This window comes from Arachis stenosperma, chromosome 4 (genome assembly GCF_014773155.1).
Source record: "Arachis stenosperma cultivar V10309 chromosome 4, arast.V10309.gnm1.PFL2, whole genome shotgun sequence".
In the NCBI taxonomy this organism is placed as follows: Eukaryota; Viridiplantae; Streptophyta; class Magnoliopsida; order Fabales; family Fabaceae; genus Arachis; species Arachis stenosperma.
Window position 1 is genome coordinate 116112713 of NC_080380.1, and position 6000 is coordinate 116118712.

Below are 6000 nucleotides of genomic sequence, written 5' to 3' on the forward strand. Positions count from 1 at the left end.
TTCGATACCGTAATCCGTGTGTTAAGTGTTTCAGGCTTCATAGGGCAGAAATGACTTAGAGAATGGAGAGGAAGCTTGCAAAAATGGAAAGAACACAAGAAATTAAGGAGATGACCAGCGAGAAGCGACGCGGACGCATGGCTCACGTGACCGCGCGCAATAGAGGAAATCGCAGTGACGCGCTCGTGTGCCTGACGCAAACGCGTGGATTGGAAGCTGCACGAATGATGCGAACGCGTGGACGACGCGTACGCGTGGCAAGAAAAATGCTGAATGACGCGCACGTGTGGACGACGCGTGCGCGTGACATGCGCGATCTGCAGAATTAACAGAACACGCTGGGAGCGATTTCGGGTCGCGTTTTGGCCCAGTTTTTGGTCCAGAAACACAGAATAAAGCTAGAAAACATGCAAAGACTCAATTCATACTTAGCATAAGCTGATAATTCACTTTTCATAATTTAGATGTAGTTTTTAGAGAAAGAGGTTCTCTCCTCTCTCTTAGGATTTAGGATTAGGATTCCTCTTAGGGGGTGTGTGGTTGGAGGGAATACAAATATATTCTCAGGAATGTTGAGATGGGAATATCTTATTCCCATGTTTGGTTCAAGATTTAAAAAATTATTTCTGGGTATGTTTTATTCTAAGAAATTGAATTATCACCAATTTAATTTCCATCTCTCCCCTGGTTATCTTTAATTCCAGTGGGAATGGAATGTAAATAATGAAACAAAAAATCTAAATTACCCCTATTATTTAATATTAGTTTTCACCTTCTTCTTCATTTTTTTCTGAAGAACAAAACCCTAGCAGAGCATTTTTCCCTCCCAAATCAGTGAGCTTCACCAACGTCACCGCTACCGGAGCCGGCACCGGCGCCGCCGTTACTCTAAACAGAAGATTTGTCACCTTCTCTTCTCCGATTCATGTTCGCACTGCTTCTCCGTGTGAATTTTCTTCCAATCTCATGTTAAGATTTGAGTTTTTCCCCAAATCAGTGGAGGCTTCACCAACACCACCGCCATTAGAGCTGCGCCGGTGCCAACATTACCTTAAACAGAAGACTGGTCTCCTTCTCTTCTTCGAGTTCATATTTGCATTACTTCTCTCTGCAAATTCTTTTCGAATCTCTCGTTAAGGTTTGAGTTTTTTTGTGCTTTCTACATCACATTACATTAATTTTCTACAATAGACTGCTAATTTGATTAGTTAATTTTTATTTTGCTTGATTTCTTATATGCTTTGTGATTATGTTGCATGCAAACAACGTGTTTGATGATTTGCCTCAATAAAGCATTTAAGCTTGTGACATATTTTTACATGCTTAATTTGGCTTGAATCTGACAAAAACATATTCTTACATGCTTAATTTGCCTCAATAAAGAGTTTAAGCTTATAGTTTCTTTTTTGAATCTGACAAAAATATATTTTATATGCTTAATTTGGCTTGAATGACTGCTCAATCTTCCTCATCTTCCCTTTGTTTGCTACTCTGCTGCCTCCTCTGTTTAAGGCTTCACTTCTTTTCTCATTTAGAATCTTCTTATATAACTTGCAAAGCATTTAATTTCATTTCTTATCTTGTTGCATATTAAGGATCTTGTTCGATTTTATGTTGGTTGAAATAAAGTAGTTGTAGTTTAGGAACTTTTGATATTAGCATAATAATAGTAGTAGTAAAGTTCCTAATTGCTACTTCATTTTCATTTATGCCTGAAATCAATCTCTTTAAAAATATGCTAATTTTTGTTCCGTTTTCTGCCTTCTTTTATTATTATCTTTAATTCTCTGCCAATCTGTTGTTGAAATGCAATACAACAACAAATTTAGATTTCAAGAACATTGAAGGAGTTTTTTTATGGGTTCTCAATTTTTCATTCCAAGTCTGAATTTAAACCTGGCATATTAGAGTACAATTATTATTTAAAGAGTAGAAATTATTCTTATTTATAATTTGATTGTTGAAAAACTAAAACAATTCCTACATTGCATACTCCTTTGGCTTGATTTTGTTCATATTAAGATGTTTAATCTTGCATTTTTTTTGTTCGGATTATTCCTTTTCAAATTGATATATGGATTACGGTTCAATTAGATTATGGAATTATTATTGATTCATGCTTTCTTAATTATGACAAGTTCCAACTAGTTTTTCTGACATACATTGGTTTGGCCCTATTTTTATACTTGTTATAAGAACAAAAAGTATTAAAAGTATATAATGTACCTATTAGAATTCTCTAAGCTGTTCTCCAAAATTGAAGGGGGAGCCATTGTTGTTGTTAGTTTTAATATAACATGTCACTGATCTATCACTTGCATGCGTTTGACTCTATCAATTGTATATAACCTATGTATGGCTCAATATGAAGCCAAAATTATCCTCCAAGACATTGGTCCCTTTCAGTCTTATCATCTATGACTTGCTCCATTTCCTCCATCAGGTGATGGAGTTTCATTATCCTTCTTTTCTTCTCTAAGTAATTTTCAAAGCACTTCTTTATATGGTATCTACTCTGCCTCAATGCATCCAGCATGTTCTCTGTTATGGAATTCGTGCGCTTCAACTTCGGTGCTGAAGAAGAAGCAACAACCATTTTGAGAAAGTTCCTGTCACAAAATAATAGCTCGTCTTCAGGTTCGTGTCAGCTCTTTGTTATTTACTTTTCATTTACCACTAAAACTCTGCTTGTTGACTATTTGGTATTTATGTTAAACAAAGTAGAGGGTAGATTTAAGATTCGCATGTATATAACTGATAAGAAGAAAAAGAAAATGAGGGCAGGAAAGGAAAATTACATGTGACAAAAAGAGAGGGACTTAAGAAATAATTAAATCATTGAGAAGAGAGTTGAAGGAGAAGGGTGTGTGAATTGAAAATAAATTTTATGACTACGATTTAATTTATTTTTATGTTATTAATATGGTTAATTGTTTAAATTTATTCAGGCTGCATGTTTCTTCAACACACGTTATCTGACAAATTGATTTCACATCTTTGAAACCAAATTCAGTTGGCAGATGCAAAAGATGTATTGGAAGGCATTCAAGATGTGAAAGGTGTTAGTTTTCCTATATTAACTCCAAACCTCAAAGTAAGATATATATGCTTTAAAAATTATTATTTTCATCATAGTAAATTGTATAATCAGCCATTTGACTGGTTTGAACTCTGTGGTTTGAATTCTATTTTTTTTTTTTTGCTGAACTTTGTGATATAAATTCTGTTTATTTTATTTCTCAAATAAATTGTTGCTTCAACTTGGTGGGTGCTTTTCTCCATATATATGCATGCTCGATTGATTATTTTTTAGCATACCATTCATGATGGAGGAGATGTTCCGGTCTATGAGTGACATCAGACTATCAGATATAGAAGTGGATCCACCACCAATCTTCAATCAAAGGTCTGATTTCCAATTCTTGCTGCAACACATTGAAAGCAATTCTCAGTAACCTAGCAAAACTTTAGTGTTCATACACAGTTATATTTCCTTATTTCTATTGATTTGATTTGAGTTTGGTGTGAGGAGTGTAAATTGAGTGAAGAGATAAGGGATTGTAATTATTTTTTTTGTATCTATTTCTTTTCATTTGTTTTCTGGAAGTTCCCTATTTTTTATTCTTCTAGGGCTTCTTTTCAAGAAGAAGGAATACCACAGTAAAATTTGATATTGTTGTACAGTATAAATTTTAAAAGGAGTGAAATGAAGGAAAGCTTAATTTGATATTTGATTTGATATTGTTTTTAATACATGTGTTTAGAAAGGTAGAGATTGTTTTGTATAAGTTCAATTATGAGTTATGAGACAAATTACGGATTACGTAATTTTTTTAAATTTAGATAAGTATTTGTGCTAATTTTAGTTGTAAAATTTGTTATTAGGGATATTTTAGTAAATTTAATTGTGATAATGTTAATTTTAATTAAAGATATTTGTTATTAGGGGTATTTTAGTAAATAAAAAATTAGAATTGATAATAATTTAATTAAACATATTTGTTATTAAGGGTATTTTAGTAAATTTAATTCTGATCATGTTAATTTTAATTAAAGATATTTGTTATTAGGGAGGTTTTAATTGTGATAATATTTTAGTAAATTTATTATTAGAGGTATATTTTGTAAATTTAAAAGAAAAATAATAATATTCTATTAGTTTTATATTTAATTTTTTAAAAAAATTAAAAAAATTTAATATTAGGGGTATTTTTGAAAATAAAAATAAATATTTTTATCTAAAAATGATTATATTGAATTTATCTTGAAATATATTTATATGTAAATTTTTTTATGTATTTATTAAGTTTAGTCATGAACATTTTAATTTGAATAAGGGTAATTTTGATATTAGGGATATTTTAGTAAATTTAAAAAAATTAGAATCAATAATAATTTTAACTAAATATTTATTATTAGGAATATTTTAATAAATTTATTATAAAAAATATTTTGTAAATTCAAAAAAAATTTAGAATCAATAATAATTTAAGTAAAGATATTTGATATTAGGAGTATTTTAGTAAATTGAAAAAAAACTTGAATCAATAATAATTTAACTAAAGATATTTGTTATTAGGGGTATTTTAATATATTCAAAAAAATTTAGAATCAATAATAATTTTAACTAAAGATATTTGTTATTAGGGATATTTTAGTAAATTTAAAAAAATTTAGAGTCAATAATAATTTAACTAAAGATATTTGATATTAGGGGTATTTTAATAAATTTAAAAAAATTTAGAGTCAATAATAATTTTAACTAAATATTTATTATTAGGGGTATTTTAGTAAATTTATTATTAGAAATATTTTGTAAATTAAAAAAATTCAATGTAAAAATATAATATTTAATTAGGTTTATATTTAATTTTTAGCCATTAATATTTTAATTTAAATGATTAAGGGTAATTTTGACATATTACATAATATGACCAAGATATTTAAACTCAACCAAATAAAAATTTAGTCATTCCTTGGATTATTACATAATATTCCAATGCATCAAATTTTATAAACAAACATGGGAATCTTATATTCCAAGTAATTTCATTCCTAAGCATTATATTCCTAGGAATGATATTCTTGGGAATAAAATTTAATTTTTGAACCACACACACCCTTAAAGGAATTAGAATTTCATCTTCCTCAATTTTCAGGTTCAATGTTCTTTTTATTTGTTTTCTCTTATATTTGTTACTCTTCATGTTTGGATTTATTTTCTTTTATTAATGGAATTTGAGGTATTTCATATCTATGATTTTATTTAGCTTTCTACATTCCTGGCTTTGGTTGATTAATTGGTAACTCTTGAGTTGTCAAACTCATTGTGATTGATAATTGATATCTTTGCTAATTGATTTAGATTCCTATAACTCTAGTCTTTTCTTAGAAGTTGACTAGGATTTTAGGTGTTAATTTAATTTAACCACTTAACTTAGTGGGAGCAAAAATATAATTCTCATCACCATTGATGAGGATAACTAGGATAGGAATTCTAGTTCTCATACCTTGCCAAGAGTTTTATTAATTATTAATTTATTTTTCTTGTCAATTAAATTACTTGTTCAACCCTTTTGAAAACACCAAAATATACCTTTGCATAACCAATAATAAGAACACCTCCCTGCAATTTCTTGAGAAGATGACCCGAGGTTTAAATACTTCGGTTATCAATTTTATCAGGGATTTGTTACTTGTGACAACTAAAACTTTTGTACGAAAGGATTCTCTATTGGTTTAGAAACTATACTTACAACGCGATTATAATTGTGAATTTCTTTACCGATAGAAAATCTGATCGTCAGTATTCTTTTATCTCTTCTTTCTCACAAAATCTTTTAGTTCCAAAAAACAAGGCTGGATTCCCTTACGAGCAGTTCAGGGGAGAAATGTCTTTGCCATTTTTGACGAATCATTTCATGATTTTAAAAATTACTTTTTCAAAATTAGAGTTTTGGAAGGTGCATAACCTTTCTTTCTAAATGAGAGAGATGGACC